Genomic DNA, 19,212 nt, shown 5'->3' with positions numbered 1-19,212 from the left:
TTCTTTTAGATGTTCAGTATTAAATAGTTACAAATGTTTGTTCCATACACACATAAAAAAAACATTGAAATGGTTGTCTAAATCAGGCTCAGTAAACTGTGAGTTATAGTTAAGTGATTTTTTTTTGTAAAATTTGCCATAAACAAGTCAACAAACAAAACAGACCACTCTTTTTTAGTCTTTGCGTTTTCGAACTTTAATCTGTAACACAATGGGGACAGTCTGAAGATTTCAAAATCAACATATTTAGGGACAGTATTTTGAATACTCGAAATACTTTTACTGAGGATTTAAAAGTAAAGTTTTAATAACTGTATCAGAACATTTTGTTATTAAACAGTGAGCAAACAAGTTTTTTTTAATTAATAATTTAAAAAAAAAAAAGGTAATATTTCATTTTTAAATTAAATATTTTGTTAAACAAATAACAAACCAATTAATTTGCTAATCATTCACGCTTCATTATTTCAGTATCCAATATAAAAACTTGAAAAAAACCCCCAAAAAACATCCAGGTTTAGGTCCCTATCAGTGTCCTGGGAGACACCCAAGGCACTCTCGAGGAGAAATTATGTTGTTGACTGTATCAAAGAGAGCCTTAGGATTAATTTTTCCTACTGCAAGTAGTTTAGAGAAATACAAGGCTCAATGCATTTTTTGCCATGCCATTAAAGATAGACAAGAGACAAGTGAAGTGTGGAGACCTCAGGGTTTTTTTTGTGGTTTTTCACAGGTGATCAGTTTTATGGCAAATCCACCAAAAACTGTTGTTGGATTCAGTGATGCAAGGAGGAGATTTAATTCTTCCGCCTTGTCTACTCTGTCTACATTATACATGCTCCCCTAGGGCATATGATACGATATGATCATATGATTTTCACTGCTATGCAGATGACACCTAACTTTATCTATCCATGAAGCCAGATTAAAACAGCACCTAGTTAAACTGAATGAATGTCTTAAAGACATAAAGACCTGAATAACCTCTAACTTTCTGCTTTTATATTAAGATAAAACTGAGATTATTGTACTCTGCCCCAAAAATCTTAGAAATGTAGTTTCTAGTCAGATGCTTACCGTGGATAGCATTACCCTGGCCTCCAGTAACACTGTGAGGAATCTTGGAATTGTTTTTGACCAGGATATGTCCTTTATATACACGTATTAAACAAATATGTAAGACTGCTTTCTTGAATTTGTCAACATCTCAAGAATTAGAAACATCCTGTCTTAAAAACTAGCTCATGCATTTATTACTTCTAGGCTGGACTACTGTAGTTCATTACTATCAGGGTGTCCTAAAAACGTCCTGAAAAGCCTTTAGTTGATCTTAGTTTTGCATTTCAGGCTACAGGCTTTTCTTGCTTTTAGTGAATAGGATCTATGCAGACTGAAGGAAAGTCTAGAGACACTGCTTCTTCTTTATCACTAAAAGAAACTAATGATTCAATGTAGAGCTACTGTGCTGCAAAAAAACCCCAAGCCGTCACAAATCACATATTGATGATCACAGATCTTGTATTATTGTGGAGCTTGCAATATAAAGTGCGTTGAGGGAACTGTTGCTGTGATTTAGTGCTATATAAAAAAATTGAATTGAACTGAAATGATTCATTACCACAAACACGACTGCTTTTTTAATCTGTTACTTGTATGGTTTATTTAAATGCAGACACACAATGGAGACAGAACAAAAGTAAATAGCAGAATAAGCTGTTTGGCATTGGCAAAGAAGATTTGGCAATTTTTTCAAGGGTGCAATCCACATACTCAACTCTGCTGTTCAACCCCAAAATGCGTTTTCTTTACAAACGTGCCACCATTTAAGGGGAAATAAGTAGACTTTTCAATGGCAAAAATCTCTTACCTAGGGACTACATTTCACAAACCTGTAACACATGGCATTATAATTATTTAAGGCACTTTAGGGGGCCACTTCAGAGTTCAGTGACTTAAGTTGAATCATAGCACTGATTATTCCAATATCACCTGAAAGTAGCAACAAAATGTAATCCTGATTAAATTTGGGAGGCGCATAAAAGCAGCTATTGTTGCAGAGAGGAAGGCAACTTTCCTCTGCCTCACCCTCTTTGTCTTTTCTAACACTATTAGCAAAGTGCAGCTTAACTCATTTAGCTGAAGGATCAGGTGACGCCAACAGCTCACAGAGCAGGAAATTCATTCGCCGAACTGTGCCCCTGCAGCTCTCACATCATCACTTATCTCTCTAATGGAGTAAGGTTCTTGGTCTGTCCCAATGTGATCACTGGGGTCACTACCACAATAATCAGCATTATCTTAAAAGCCACAATGATTAGTGGATTAATTGGTTCGAAAACCAATAGAAAAATCATCAGAAATTATTAGGAAAAAAACATTACAGCAACTTTAAGAATAGTGGGGAAAATGGCTGGTTTTCCTGCCAGATGTCTTTGTAAAGTCAACCTTTACAACTTGATATTTCTAACTCTGACAGTTTTGTTTTATAAGTTCCATAATTACAAAATGAATAAGAGCTGGCAGTCTGAGACTGCTTAACTCTCAAATCAGGATATTTTGTGATGAGAGATGTGATGTGATTTTTTCTCCAAGATGATGATTTTTGAAAAATTACTTCATCTCAATATGCAAGACAAAAGAATATGGAAATTGTCACGTAAATGAATCCAAAACCTTTTATCCCCAGTAATCCCACTAGAATTTAACTAAACAGCAATTCTGTTTGGTTGGATCCCTAATTATTACCAAAGCTGTAAAGATTAATCAGTAGTTCCCAGCAGATCCTAGCATAGATTGCTGTCATTACAGGAAAAGTGTGCAATTGTGAGGAATTGTTGAAATCCTTTTTCTCCTATTTATTAGTTAGGAGCATAGGTTAGAGATTTGTCTCTTTTTTTGCCTTTTATTTTAGGTTAGGTGGGAATAAGGAACACAAGATGTTTGTTTGTTGTTTTGGCACCGGTCAATGCTGAAGCCAATAAACTGCTTCATTGCATCTTTATTTGTTTGGTATTGCTGGCCTCATGTCTGTTTTATATCGAGGTTATGTAATAATGAATTACTATGCAGTAAATATGTGTGTAATGACCATCGGGAAGGTAAAGTAGTCCACCTGGATAGAGAAAGAAACGTCTCTTGTGTCGTGAGGTATTCAACCAGTTTCTTTCCCCAGATGAACTAATTTCAGGTCATAATAAATAATAATGTACTGATGTTTATATAGCAGTTTTCAATTTTTATCGACTAGATAAAGCACTTTAGAGCTATATTTTTTAATTAAAAGTCATTAAACAGTTAGTATGCATGCCCTTGGTTTCTCAGTAAGCTCCGCCCCTTGCACATCACATCAAGTTTCAAAGCACTATGACGGTGTTTGCTTTGCTGTTCTCATGAGAAGTTTTTGTTGAATCTGTGCTGCTAATCGCTCATTGAAGTTAGTGATTACTAAAGTTCATTTCTGTGTTAGCTGGCATTGCTCACTGTCGAGTCACCCACCATATTTCGCTTAGAAGCTTCTATGCATTTTTAAAAGTGTAGTGAAAAGAGAAAAAAAACAACACTCGTTTCTTAATTTAAAAAAAAAAAAAAGGCCAAAAACATAGGAGTAAAAGCAGAAAAGATATCTATCCAAAGAAGTCGCAGATTGCCCCGGAACAACGTCGTCGACCGGTAAAGGACTTTGCAGACGTCCTGGATTCAACCAATAAGCGACTGTCCAGCTTCTACATGAGCATGTCTCTGATCGAGATTCTAAACCGTGAATTCCAATCCCTGAGGGAATCTTTAGAATTCAGCCAGCAGGAGGTGGAAATGTCACTGAAAACACCATGCTACAGACTCGGTCAAGTCTCTAAGTGAGAAAGTCACCCAGCTCAGTTAAGAAAATTAAAAAGACTGCCATCGGTCTTCAGACCCGTAGCATGAGAGATAACCTGGTGTTTTCAGGTATCCCAGAGTCTGCTTGAGAGGACACAGAAGTTACTATAAGACCCACCCGAAACTTCCGGAGGACACCGTGAAGAACATGGGCCTGGTGTCTGGAATCTGCGTCCTTTTGTGGCCAAATTCGGTAACATTTCAGCAGAAGGAGCCGTTGGCGAGTTACAGCAGGGAGCTACAAGGAATGGACTTTAGTGTAAACGACCAGTTTCCCAGAGAGATCATGGAGCGACACAAAGTCCTGTTCCCTTTCATCCCTCCTGCATCGCTTTTGCATGTTTTTCTTTCTTCTCCCTTCTCTCACTGCATCGATCGGCTGTTTTCCTAGTCAGTTACACACAGAGCACCCTTGACCTTTACACGTCTGCACGGCATGATCAGGTACATTTGCACTCAGTGCCAGCACATCCACTACGGCCTCACGGCACACATAGACATGGGGAGACCTCAAGTTTGGGCTAAATTAAGAAATGGACAGGCTCAATACAACAGGAGCTCAGCACAATTGTCAGTCCGCAAATATAGTTAAACAATACATGAGCGAATGGCGCGTGCCGTTCTCTTCACCCCAACCATAGGCAATATACTTTCTTCTCACATATCCATCACTCTTACTCTGGATTTTTTCCTAGTCAGCAGCTCACTGTTGAGTGACATTTCAGACACTGAGATACACTCGATAGCTGTCAGCGATCATGTGTCTTTAACTTTAGTAAATAAGAAGGTCACTCCGCCAATTAAAAACGGGAAATTTAATAGATCATTACTTAAAAATGAAGATTTTATTAAATATTTTAAAAAAGAGTGAGCTTTATATTTAGACTAATGACCTGCCTGGAACATCAGCATCTGTTCTCTGAGAAGCAGGAAAAGCTGTGATAAGATGTAAAATAATTTAATTCACATCACAGAAGAAGAAAAGAGAAAACAACCATATTCAGGAATTAGAAGAAATAATCAAATCATAGAAGACGACGATGTGTCCTCCTGGGAACAGGAAATGCTGAACAAAATACATAAAACATAAAATACATAAAACACAACTAGAATGAAATGACATTATCAATACCCCCCCCCCTTCCTCAATCTTAGTAAAATCACTTCAGTTGTAAAATTTTGAACATGGTAACAAATCAGGTCAATATCTAGCCAACCAGTTAAAAATAAAGAAAGAAAAAATGACTTTAGGAGCTGTTAAAGACTTATCTGGGAACGCACTATATGACCCTGAAAGAATAAACATCACCTTCAGGGACTTTTAAAAAACTTTATATTTACTACAGATGAACCCATCTACAGGCAAAATTGATCTTTTTCTTGATAACAGACGAATAAATAAATTATCAGAAAGTCACGCAATAGCACTGGCCACAGCGCTGACATCAGGTGAAATCCAGGAAGTCCTGAAAAGTACGCCCAATCACAAGGCTCCAGGTCCAGATGGATTCTAGCAGGATCCTACAAAGAATTCTGGACATTTCTGGCACCAGTATTCCACAGAATGCTGCAGGAAATCAAGGAAAATGGCACCACATTTGAAGTCTAACATTAGTCTCCTTCAAAAACCATGCAAAGACCCCATATTTCACCACCAGCTACTGTCCAATATTCATTATAAGAACCCTGACCAGACTGGTTTCATAAAAAGGAGGCACTCATCAACAAACGCTTCCATAAACTGGTTAAAAATATAAATAATATTGTAAGTTGTTTGCTTTCCTGGTAGATGGACCTGGTCTGTCTGAGTAGACTTTTACCAACAAAAATAGAGACTCGCTTTTCATTTATTTATCCTGCCTCCACGTGCCTGTATTTGTCTACTCATCTTAGAATTTATGATGCCGGCATTTGTAACATAATAATAGGAGTGTGGAGGTGTGAATGGAGCAATGCTATGGTGTCATTATTATAGTTGATTAAAATAAATTCTAGAGTCTTACAGTTAATTTACATGTGAAAAAAGTTGCTCATGAAACAAAATTGAAAGCTGCAAACAAATGTCTGAGATTTATTGGCTACTTATATTCATGAAATTAAAAAAGTCTTGAAGTTATTAAATGTTATATATTTAATAACATAATTCTATAAACCAAGCATGCATGTGTTATAGTTTTTCATTTGAGAATCAAATTTTGTGATGTTTTCATGTGATTAAATTGAAGAAAGTGGAAACAGACCCAAAGCAGGTGATGCAGAAAGCGAGTCAGGGTTAAATCACAGATTGAGGCATATTTAGTCATTTTAACTTTCCTGGTATTTTCTTTTATATATATTGCCAAAAATATTCACCCATCCAAATAATTCAGGTGTTCTAATCATTTCTGTGGCCACAGGTGTATAACATCAAGCACCCAGGCGTGCAGACTGCTTCCATAAACATTTATGAAAGAATGGGTTTGAATGGACTGAGTGGTCCTGTGATGGGATGCCACCAGTCATGAAATTTCCTCACTACTAAATATTCCACAGTCAGCTCTTAGTAGAATTATTACATAGTGGATGTGACTGGGAATGACAATAACTTTCTGCAGAATCAATTGCTATAAATCTCCAAACCACAAATATATACAAAACCTGACATGTTGAATTTACCATGAGTAAAATGATTAGAACAATTGTTTTTATTTTTTATAGCTCTGTTTAGCTTCTGGTTTAATTACTTTTTACGAACATATTAATAATCGGAATAATTAATGATCAAAATTTTCAGTAACTTTGACATTAGACAACAGCTTCAAGATTTTCTCCTTTTTATTAATAATATTTCTGAGATCATATTTCAAATCCAAAATATATTAAGAGTTATAGAATTTAAAAAAAAAATTAAGTTTGAAAGCTGACTAGATACACTATTTAGAATAATTTGAAATAAACTATTTGAAATTTTTTTTATTTTAACTGTGATTTTAGCTCAAATAAATCTCTTCCTTTGAGGTTTTAGACATTCAAGTTATTCCCTTAAAAATATGAACGTAAGCTCTCCATTTTCTTATCCATCTTAACCTGGTTCGGGAACAGCACCATGCAGGACAGACGAGCTCTACAGAGGGTTGTGCGGTCAGCTGAGCGCACCATCCGCTCCGAGCTCCCTGACCTGCACTCAATCTACAGCAGGCGGTGCTGGACCAAGGCCAGGAAGATCGTGAAGGACCTCAGCCATCCCAACAACAGACTGTTCTCTCTGCTGAGGTCAGGAAAGCGATTCCGCTCCCTGAAGACCAACACAGAGAGACTGAGGAGGAGCTTCTTCCTGCAGGCGATACGGTCTCTCAATCACACCACCACACAGTACTGACCCACACATATGGTTCTTACACACACACTGGACTTTCTGGACTTTGGTTTTGCACAACACTGGTCACTATATTCTTCATTTCCGGTTAATACTTGTACAGCTGCTGTTATTGTGTATATATTTATTTATATTTAGATTTCTTCATACATTCTTATATAGTTCTATATTGTGTATTGTGTATTTTGTTGTACAGTTATTTTATTTTCAACTTTAATTTATATATTTATCTTTATCTTATTCTTCCCAGTTAAATTTACCCTTCATTCTAATTTGTGTTGTACAATTATTTCATTTTTAACCTTAATTTATATTTTATTCCTTCCTAGTTAAATTTACCCTTTTTAATTTTTCATATTTATTTCCTATCTTATTCATAGCCTTTTCCTTTTTTGTTTTCTTTAGGTCACGAGCAGTTGTCCAAGCATTTCACTACATATCGTACTGTGTATGACTGTGTACGTGACAAATAAAAATTTGAATTTGAATTTGAATTCTTTCCAAGTATTGAAAAAATAACATTTAATAATAATAAAAAAGTTTAGACTGTTAATGCAATAATTCATTTCATTATTTCAAATTTTGTTTTTAATTACTTTTATTAATTGCGAGGACTCCTATTAAGTAACAGTCTGTCATGAAGTCCATAAAATTTATTTCATTTTTTCGCTCACTGGAATTAGGGTCGCATAAACGTCAATAATTTATTGCACTTTTATTTGATTAACTTGGACTTTGCGAACACAAACAGATAATTTGGGTAATTCCGAAAAACATTCTCACTGTTTTCACACAAAAAGTAAATGACCACAGCCCTCTGTGCATAAATCGAACCTGAGATCTGATGAGGAGTGACAGTCGTCCAGTTTTCCTTCATCTCTGGGATTTTGGGGAATGATGGTGCTATTGTTGAATGCAGAGTGTGATTGGTGGAGCATGTCAACTGCTGACAGCTGGCACAAAGACAGTGGGTGGGAGGGGTTGTTCAAAGTGGACCATTGCCCAGCCATTTTCTCAACCCCAACTTTTCCAGGTTAGAAACAAAAAATCCTGTCTGGCTGAGCCTGAATGTCAGCTAAATAAAATGAAATCTGAACAATACATTAAATACAACATTTAGAATCTGATATTTTATTAATTTACTTTAATTAGTTTTATTAGTGTATTTATTGCTTTCTGGTTTTAGTAGCTTTTAAAAAGTGCAATTTATTTCATAGTACCCTCACTTTTTCAAGAGTTTTTAAAATAATAACAAACTTTATAAGTCTGGTTTTACTCTTTGACCTGTGATTATGTGCGTCTTTGTAGGAAGAAAAAAGGAACTGTTCCATATTTTCTTACTTTTCTCACTATTATCTTACTTTTTCTTGTTTAAATGTTAAATTATATAAATCATCAATTGTCAAAGTATGTGTCAATAAATGGTGTGGGCTTAACAGAAGTACATCTTTTATATAGTTTCAACATCTACAACTTTGCTAATTATAGTTTAAAATAGTAAATAGTAAAATTTAAAAATAACATTTTCTTCTTCAAAAGTCTTTTTATTAGACAAAAGGTTTCAATGCAATGTATACAATAACACAAAATGCTTCAGAATTTTCAAAATTTCAATCTTGTTCCCACCCTGACCCTTAAAACAACAAATAATTGGCAGCCTGCTGCCCAACCAAACCAAACCAGAAAAAAAACAAAAACCCCCAAAACAAAACAAACAAACAAACAAACAAACAAACAAACAAACACAGACTCATAAAAGAAAAGAAAGAAAAAATAATAAGAAGGGGGGGGGGGGGGGTTCCTTGGACTACTCAGTAACAGTAGTTGTGGGCCTTTCAAAGAAGTCCAGAAAGGGGGACCACAGTTTATAAAATTTATTTTTAGACCCACAAACTGTATATCTAATTTTTTCCAAATCCATACAGGACATTATATCTTTTAGCCATAGTGTGTGTGAGGGTGGAGAAGAGTCTTTCCACTTCAGCAATATAGCTCGCCTGGCCAGCAGTAATGAAAAGTTTAATGTTCTGAGTCTGGAGTTGGACAGATTCAAATTCTGGACCGCACCAAACAGCACAGAGTGGCTCTGGTTCAATTTGATGCTGCAGGACATCAGACAGCGTATGGAATATAATGAAATAAATATTTTGTCGTTTCCTTAATCTGTGTGTGTGTGTGTGTGTGTGTGTGTGTGTGTGTGTGTGTGTGTGTGTGTGTGTGTGTGTGTGTGTGTGTCTTTACTTTACAACAAGACAAACAAAACAACAAAACAACAAAAAAGGTGTAAAAACATTATGTGCCAATTTTTATCATAACCTTTTTTTTACATTTATTCTTTAACAATATTGATCCTGAAACCTTTTATTGATTATTATCATTATCTTTCTGGAAGACAGGTACAAAATCTGTACCTTAGCAAAATTACAATTACTCTTTCAGATTGTTTTTGATCTGTTTCACTTTTGGGCTGCAAATAAGGTTAATTTTATTTGTACTATTGACTTGGCTCATATCAGATATTTAATATTTATTTAAACTGCCACACTTTTTTCGTTTTTTTTTTTTTTTTGTCTCGGCCTGTGGATTGTCTTGATTTCAAAGGGCTGTAACGCCAGAAAACACTGGGTGATCTGGGCTTGGCATCTTTCATGCGGTCGAGCCACTGCAGTGGGGCATGATCTGAGCAGAGGGTGAACGAGTGTTTCAGGAGGTAATAGTGAAGGGAGTCGACCGCCCACCGGATTGCCAGGCATTCTTTCTCCACTGTGCTCTATTTGCTCTATCGCTCCGTCAGTTTCCAGCTAATGTACAGGATAGGGTGATCGACCCCCCCTTACCTGCCAGGAAAAAACGGCCCCCAGCCCTCTGTTCGAGGCAGGATAAAAGGGAGGGAAAAGTTAAGAGTGTGGAGCAGCAGCTCCCAGCAGAGGGCCTTTTTCACCCACACAAACACCGCATGGGATTTCTCTGTCCACTGGACCAGATTTGGGGCACCCTTTTGGGTGAGGTCAGTCAAGGGAATCTGCCAGTAGCCTTTGATTAAATCCAGTTTCGTAAAAAACTGTCCTGTGCCCAACCACTCCAGGAGTTCATTAATCCAAGGCATGGGGTAGGCATCAAACTGTGACACCTCATTCACCTTGCATTAGTTGACACAGAACCGTATAGATCCATCTGTCTTAACTACATGAACTATGGGGCTACACCACATGACGTGGTTCATTTCTATCACCCCCATTTTCAGCATTTTGGTCAATTCTCTCTGAAAAAAAATGGTCTTTTATGTCCAGGTAACCTGTAGGGCAGTGAACTACCCACCAGACCAGGCTGGCTTTCGAAATGGTGCTCTGTGAGATTCCTACAGCTGGGCAAAACGCTGTTGCAATGCAGCAACATCCGCTCTCTGGGCCTGTGTGAGATGGTTATCACAATTGAGGGAGGCAAGAATGGTGGAATTTCGCACCTCCAGCCCCAACTTATCTCTCTCCTTAACCAGGCTCACCAGAGAAGTGGTTTTAGCCTCTTGCAATGCTTTTAGGAGGTTGAGGTGATAAATCTCACCGTGTGACCACAAAGGGCCCTTGCCATTTGGCAAGTAATTTTGAGCCTGTACAAGTGAGTAATACAAACACTTTATGTCCCAGTGAAAATTGCCTGAGTCTAGTCCATCTGTTGTACAGGACTGCTGACGTTCCTGGGCCTGGAGCAAATTCTAACATGACAACTTCCCCAATGTGTGAAGCTTTGCTCGCAGATCCAGGATGTAGTGAATCTCATTTTTTGGACCTTCGTCCCAGTTTTCCTTAATTAGGTCCAACAGGTGGTAGAAGCTGATCCAAACCGATTTAATGCCCAATAATTCCTTCAGCTCTTTAAGTGTGCGAGACAATGTGCCCTGGTCAGTTAGGCTACGTTCACACTGCAGGTCTTAATGCTCAATTCCGATTTTTTGATTAAATCCGATTTTTTTGTCTGCTTGTTCACACTACAAATAAAATGTGACAGCAAACGCTCTCTAGTGTGAACGCTCAAAGCGGCCCGCATGCGCAAAACAAGGCGTCACACACAACGCGCTCTGTATAGACCCAGAGCAAACAGTATTGTTTGACTGATGGCCCTTAATATAAAGACTTCGGACTTTATGTTTCCCAATTTTTGCTTTAAGTTATTTTATTATTTACATAATAATGTAAATAACCTAATAATTATCCTTATTGTTCTTTTAGAGGAGCGGTGCTTCAAAGGATAGTTGCAGATTTCTGTCAGGATCTGCAGATTATACAGTACAAATAAAATGTTCACGTTTCTCCAGCGTTGTCTTCCCAACAGTTTCACTGACATCTACACGGGATGGCCAGGAAGCGTTCACGATGTCTTCTCGGGCGCTTCTCCGGAGCTGATAATTGGCGTCTGTCTTGTGTCAGTGACGTAAAAGACGGATTTAATGTAACATGACCGTTCAAACAGCAGTCGCTTTCTAAAACATCGGATATGTATCGGATTCAGTACCACATACGAAAGTGACCCAGATCGGATTTGAAAATATCAGATTTGTGCCGTTCACACTGTCATACCATGATCGGATATGGGTCGCATAGGGTCAAAAAAGTCGGATTTGATGCGCTTTCGCCTGCAGTGTGAACGTAGCCTAAGTCTCTTTCAAGATACCGACTCGAGAGATGACCTAAAACAGTGCCTGCGCCACACTCTGCAGAAATGTTGCACAGCAGCACTGCTTTGGGATATTGTGTTGCATAATCCACCAGAACTAATACGAAGTGATATGGCCCAATGAGGTCCATGCCAATGTGCTCAAACGGACATTATACTTTCCAGAGTCTTATCATATCCCATATGCCCTGCCATCAGGTTATAATGAGCCACCTGAAAAATAATTTCCCAGGCCCATCGTCCAGTCTCTCTGTGCAGCCTTTCCACGAACTGCGCTAGGGCCACCAGAGCCAGCATCCGTGCACCTCCTTCCAACGGTGCGGGCCACAGCCACCTCGCTGCCATGTTGTGCAGCTTCTGGCTTCCGGCTTCCAGTGCAGTGTTATATTTTTAAGGCTGGCGTGTTTTGTAATGTTAAGTTGGTGGGACCCAAAGTGATATTTTTTTTCATGAGGCCCCAAGTCTCTGGTGGCACCCCTGTATGTTACCAGCCACAATATTGTGTATCTTTCTTTCTGCCTTTGTGCTTTAGAGGCAAACTCAAGTTTGTCCGCTTCTTTATACATGTGATTTCATAAAGTCCATTGCAATAGTTTCTGCAGTCTCCCTCCAAGAATTTAGTGATATCTGTGAGTCCTTTTATTATAGCTAGGATTATTAGTCCATATATTTAGGTGTTTATTATTCTCTCTGATCCATTTAAAAATACAGCAAAAAAACCTAGCCTGAAACAGGCAACCCCTTAAAGGGAGCAGCCAGAAGACAAAGAAAAAAAATTAAGAAGCAAATGAACAGTTAAGGTCCTCATTGAAAAGTAACAGAATACCTTGTAATCTTCTAATTTTAAATGTTATTGGCTTATAAACTAGCCAATAATTCTGACCACTATATTTGTGTTATATAGATCATGAACAACCTTTTGTATATGGAAACAAGCTGATGCCAGGACCCTGACATCAGAATGAAAGGAAGTAATGAATGTTTTGGTTTTTGGAATTATTTTACTTTTTACTGTAAAACTATTTAAATATGTATAAATTATCTGAGCCAGTTTACTTCATCATCATCTCACATGTCCCTAGATTACACTAAAATTTAGCGATCGAAGTGCATTATGAAAATAAAAGCGAATAAGTCTTAACCCAAGCAATTTATGAAAAGCTGTGCATAATAATTTAACCTTTTATTGACCAAGCATCATTTAGGCCGTCTGGACATATTTGGTAATTTTGGCTGTAAAAGGGCCAAAAATCATATTATAAGTGAATTCTTTTGCCCCTTTTTTCAGAATAACCTCAGCTTTCAATATCTGGCAGTCATTTTACATTATTGTATTGTTGTGACAATGGAACAACAGTTAAAAGTGGAAAAAAATAAAAATCTGACTCTGTTTTTTCAGATTTATAGCTAAGTGGAAACTGATATTCAACAGGAACAAAATGTAACACAACATCAACTTTAAATATCAACTATACTAAATATGTACAATAAAGTTTTTGGGCCTAGGTCACTCAGTTTTTTAAATATCCAGGCCTTTTGGGGGCATTGCCACTTCGCCACACTCGTCACTCTGCTCCGTGAGTCATCAATTCTTACATGTGATTGGACCGTCGCAGCTCGTGCTTCCTAATGATGCACCGTAAAGTTTCATAAAGCTCGTTTTCTCGTCTTTTAGTCACCGTTTGAAATGTCTCTCTTGCCCAAATGGTCGAGGAGTTACGGTAGTTCGAAGCGCACATGGTCAAACCTAGGCGGAGTCAAGTTTTCCTTCTGTGTTGAGATAGCAGTATCTGTTGTGATTGGTGTGGGGGTAGGGACAGGCTTAGGGCGTCGGGGGGTTCCCCGGAGGAATCTTCCTTGGGGGGCTCAACCCGGGGTAGCGGTCATGTCCGGTTAGGGGCTCTGTTGGCTCTCAGGTGACTGTTTCCTCGCGGCTGCGTGCAGCGGGGCTAGGGGAGGGTCTGTGCTGACGGACGTGGGTTACTGACCTGGTAGCCTGGCTGCCCCTGGGTGGGTCCGGGATGGGCGTGAGGTTCTGGGGGCGCTCCGTCTCTGGGCTGGGACCCGGACCGGGCCTCGGGGGCTTGGGTCCTGGTTGGTGTGTTGCCGGGGTTGTGGGCGGGTGGGTGCATGGGGGCCCAGCCCTGGAGCAGGGTGCCGCCGGTGCGTCGAGCCACCTGGGGGGCTCTTCAACTGGTGGGGGAGATTGTCACATCTTGCAGGAGCTTTCCTCTCCTCAGGAGCTCCCTCTGCAGGAGGGGGAGATACAGGAGAGGTGGAGGAAGATCTCAGCCTGGTTGTTTATTGTCTTATGTAGTCTGGAAGATGAGTGGATGGTGGGGTGGGTGCAGTTTTCTCTGTGGTGGGGTTGGGTGGACTGTCCCGGGCTCTGTGGGGCCGGGCGGCGCTGCTGCACTGGGCCCCGGTCTGGATGGGCCTGGGCCCCCTTTCCCTGGCGGGTCGCGGAGTATGGGGGTGCCTACTGGGGTCAGCGGGGGAGCTGGCCCCAGGGAGGGGTCACTTGCCCCTCCCTTCCTTCCCTCCCCATCTCCAGCTGCCTCCCTCTTCCCGCTCCACCACAACCACCCACACATGCAGGGCCTTGGAGTAGGGGTATGTCACCAGGGTGCAGAGGAGGCTACCCCCCCCTCTGTCCCCTTCTGGCTGCCTCTGCCTCAATTTTATCCCACAACTTAGACATTCACATTACTCACACTCTCATTACACATACATATAGGATCTTGGGGGTGGGCACGATACACGGAGTCCAAAGTACCATCAGGGTGTACACCCCACCCCTGGCATCGTTGCCCACCTCTCAATTTTAAATACACGTAGACATTGAGGGCTAGCAGGAGGGACCATGCGCTTACCTGCTGCTCTCTGGCAGGTAGCTCCAAGCCCTCCTGGGTTTTAAATGCACCTTAGAACACACATGCATCAACACTACAATGAGCGGGTGGAGGGAGGTTTGGAGTCTTCTCTCACCCTCATTCTCTGCGACCTGCTGGAGCAGGGGGGCTAGGACTAGGAGGAGGAGTTGGCCGTCCGACTGCGGTCTGGAGTGTGGAGCCTTCCTGCTGCTGCGGAGTCGGGGCGGTCTGCCTCCCCCCACCGCAGGGAAAAGGGAAACACCACCTAGGTCTGGGTGCAGTTCCCCCCTCCAGGGGCGGGGGCACCTAGACCCGGTTTGTAGAGTACGCTTGGGGAGTGTGATCGTGTGTACAACCTCTCTTTATGTCTGTCTCCACGTTGGTTGAGTGTGGAGTAAGTGCATATGAGAGCATGAGGGTGGGAATGGATGTTTGTATCTGTGTGTGCCTGTATGTCTGTGTCTATATGTCAGGTTGGGTGTCAGGCGCCACCTCTCTGGGGACATCTCAGGCCCTCCAAGGTTTGGAGGCCTATCTCCCCCTACCACCACTTCCCCTGCCAGTGGCGGACCCCCTCAGACATCGGTGCGTTGGTGGTTCTTTGTGTCCGGGGATGGGCGTCCAGGTACACACCGGCTCACTCCTTGGCGGCCGCTGGGCTCGCTCGGGCCACTTCGGAGGTGGGGTGCCCCCGGCCTCTCGGCCTGGGGCTCGGTCACTCAGGCGCAGCTGGCTGCCGGCGGAGCTCACGGGCGCGTCACTGCAACTCCCCCTGGCTTCTGCTCCGCGGCAGCTGAGTGAGCCCTCATCTGGGACTCTCCTCAGCTCTTTCCGGGACAGTGGCGCAGCTGCCCCTCTGTTGGTCTTCCTTGGTCTCTTGTGTTCTGGGGGCCTCTGGATGTCTGGAGTTTTGATCTCCTCCACACCTGCTTCATGCCCTGGAGGACGGGGCTGTGGCCCCCCCCACACCCTCTAGCAGATTATTACATGAAGGAACCTTTTAAAAAACAAAAAAACAAGCGCGTCCATGCTCACAGGTGTACACACGGGTGATCACACCCACAAACTGCACCCTTTTTGGCTCCTACCTCAAAGCACACTGTGTTCTGTTGATCTTATGTGCTGCACAATAATGTTTAACATTTAGTATTTACTGTCATATTCCCATATATCATTGTGATGTTGTTTATTCTATTACTCTTGTTCTCTTCTGCTTGCTTTCTTTTTTCTTTCTCAGCAGGTGATCCAGGTGATTGATATATGCATATTTTTTTCTCTGCCCGTTCTGTTGGTTTTTGTCTTTTGCCCTTCTCCCCCGTACCTCTTCTCAGCTGTTTCTCTTTCCCTCTTTCTTTCTCCCCTTCTTTCCCCCAGTCAAGTCTGTCCCGTATTCAGTAAGTGAAAATAAAATAAACAATAAAAGGTGAATCAAATGGACCATTACGGCAAGGCTGGGATGGTCAGTTTGGTAAAGTAAATCCGTTGGGCATCTTTCTTTGCCTTTTGCCATCAGAATTGTTGTCTAAAGAGCCAAACGGGACAGGCCAAAAAAAAAAAAAAAAAGAGATAGCAGTATCTTGTGAACCCTTTGTGCTACCGTAATACACCAAATATCCCTGTAAAGTGCAGCTTCTCTTCTTTTCAAAACCGTTCCCATTTTCACTCTAGCGCAATCGATGACGGAGTTACAGTTGTTTAAAGAGCACTTGTAAAGCGGGCCCATGGTAACCAGTACTGTTGATGGTTCAAGGCTGTAAGTGCAGTGCCAAAAGTCTTTGTCCTAAAACATTTCTTATAAATGCTGCCTCTGCAAACACAGTTCTTCAAACTACTAATGACTTCCGAGGGGGCCAGCAAACACCTCGTCAGCTCCTCAATGGGTCCTCCACGGTCACTTGCCATGGTCTTATCATCACCCCAACACAGCCTGGATTATATTGCCCAGTGGCTGCTGGGAGTTCTGCTAATCTGACTACTCATTAACATTTAACAAAAATTCTGCCAGGGGACACAATAACAGAGAATTAATTCTGAGACGCTAGAGATCATCTCTTTCTGCACTGCATCTTGATTGGTTGAAGCCACCATTGTCATTGTTTGGCCCACTGACTGGCCAATCTAATGCAGCATTTCTTCTGCTGCATCAAATGAGCTGAACCTGCCATTTAGAGTAAAGGAACAATCTTGACTTACTAGATAGTTGAAGTTCAGTGTGACGTTTTTGCAGTCTGTTGATGATTTAAGGTGCCATCTGCTGCACATGGAGGTGTTTGCTCATTGTGTTTTATCAGGTCCAAAGTCAACCCAGTTGTTTACTGGGACATTTTAGAGCTCTTCGTGATTTCATCCAGTGACTTTGACACTCAGTGTCAAAAGTACAACCAAATGTTTTGCTAAATATCTTATAGGGAGAAGAATTTAAATTATCCATCCAACCCACCTGACCTAAGACAATTTAGTTTTTGGATCATATTTAATAGACCACAGGTGTGTGAGGTTGTAAATATTTTCCTAACAAATTTAAATACACAAGAACCAAGTTAGTAGGATAGCCAACAGGAAACCAGTGATTTGTGGAATTATTTTTGTGACACTGCACAATCATAACTTTATATTTTTGTATTGTCTCAGTTTTTTCTGGGTGGTGCACTAGAAAATCTCTGTGCACTCAACTCACATCCAGTTACGGAAGAGCCTGTGCTGTTTGTCTAGCTTATAAAGTTTTTGTGAAGATTATTCGATCACTTTGCAAATGGTTAGAGTGATGTACTGTTTTTGGGGTTTATGATGTTTCCATAAAGCTGAACTTGGTTAAAACTTTCTACACTTAGCTGTAACAGCAGCTAAAAACAGCAGGTAATTTATTCAGCATCGAACCGGGGTGCAATGATTAGCTGGACAAAACCCTTAAATCGGTTTGTGTTGCCAGTTTCTCTGACTTGAGACAATTGGTGTCTTCGAAAAGTACCTCTTATCTCCTGTTTGTAAGATGGGAAAGTTGATAGAGTAAAAGAGAAGAGAAGGCAAACAGGACAGTTATGCATTCAGAAATGGAACAACGTTACACTACAGGGAGTGCAGAATTATTAGGCAAGTTGTATTTTTGAGGAATAATTTTATTATTGAACAACAACCATGTTCTCAATGAACCCAAAACACTCATTAATATCAAAGCTGAATGTTTGTGGAAGTAGTTTTTAGTTTTAGCTATTTTAGGGGGATATCTGTGTGTGCAGGTGACTATTACTGTGCATAATTATTAGGCAACTTAACAAAAAACAAATATATACCCATTTCAATTATTTATTTTTACCAGTGAAACCAATATAACATCTCCACATTCACAAATATACATTTCTGACATTCAAAAACAAAACAAAAACAAATCAGCGACCAATATAGCCACCTTTCTTTGAAAGGACACTCAAAAGCCTGCCATCCATGGATTCTGTCAGTGTTTTGATCTGTTCACCATCAACATTGCATGCAGCAGCAACCACAGCCTCCCAGACACTGTTCAGAGAGGTGTACTGTTTTCCCTCCTTGTAAATCTCACATTTGATGATGGACCACAGGTTCTCAATGGGGTTCAGATCAGGTGAACAAGGTGGCCATGTCATTAGTTTTTCTTCTTTTATACCCTTTCTTGCCAGCCACGCTGTGGAGTACTTGGACGCGTGTGATGTCCTGCATGAAAATCATGTTTTTCTTGTTTTCTTCCTGTACCACTGCTTGAAGAAGGTGTCTTCCAGAAACTGGCAGTAGGACTGGGAGTTGAGCTTGACTCCATCCTCAACCCGAAAAGGCCCCACAAGCTCATCTTTGATGATACCAGCCCAAACCAGTACTCCACCTCCACCTTGCTGGCATCTGAGTCGGACTGGAGCTCTCTGCCCTTTACCAATCCAGCCACGGGCCCATCCATCTGGCCCATCAAGACTCCCTCTCATTTCATCAGTCCATAAAACCTTAGAAAAATCAGTCTTGAGATATTTCTTGGCTCAGTCTTGACGTTTCAGCTTGTGTGTCTTGTTCAGTGGTGGTCGTCTTTCAGCCTTTCTTACCTTGGCCATGTCTCTGAGTATTGCACACCTTGTGCTTTTGGGCACTCCAGTGATGTTGCAGCTCTGAAATATGGCCAAACTGGTGGCAAGTGGCATCTTGGCAGCTGCACGCTTGACTTTTCTCAGTTCATGGGCAGTTATTTTGCGCCTTGGTTGTTCCACACGCTTCTTGCGACCCTGTTGACTATTTTGAATGAAACGCTTGATTGTTCGATGATCACGCTTCAGAAGCTTTGCAATTTTGAGACTGCTGCATCTCTCTGCAAGATATCTCACTATTTTTGACTTTTCTGAGTCTGTCAAGTCCTTCTTTTGACCCATTTTGCCAAAGGAAAGGACGTTGCCTAATAATTATGCACACCTGATATAGGGT

The 19,212-nt window shown here is 40.8% G+C and overlaps 1 protein-coding gene across 2 annotated transcripts in view; it reads right to left on the bottom strand.

Annotated features, from left to right (window-relative positions):
• The window catches only part of LOC147309896 (ephrin-A2-like), a 66,500-nt gene that overhangs the window by 13,390 nt on the left and 33,898 nt on the right, over positions 1-19,212 (bottom strand). The gene's annotated exons all lie outside the window — the stretch shown is intronic.

The sequence above is a fragment of the Aulonocara sp. 'chitande type north' Nkhata Bay genome, linkage group LG17 (genome assembly GCF_057382095.1).
Source record: "Aulonocara sp. 'chitande type north' Nkhata Bay isolate Kocher_YH1m ecotype deep benthic linkage group LG17, A_spYH_male_GT1.1, whole genome shotgun sequence".
NCBI lineage: Eukaryota > Metazoa > Chordata > Actinopteri > Cichliformes > Cichlidae > Aulonocara > Aulonocara sp. 'chitande type north' Nkhata Bay.
The sequence above is the reverse complement of the archived record's forward strand: the minus strand, read 5'-3'. Positions and strand labels throughout refer to the sequence as shown.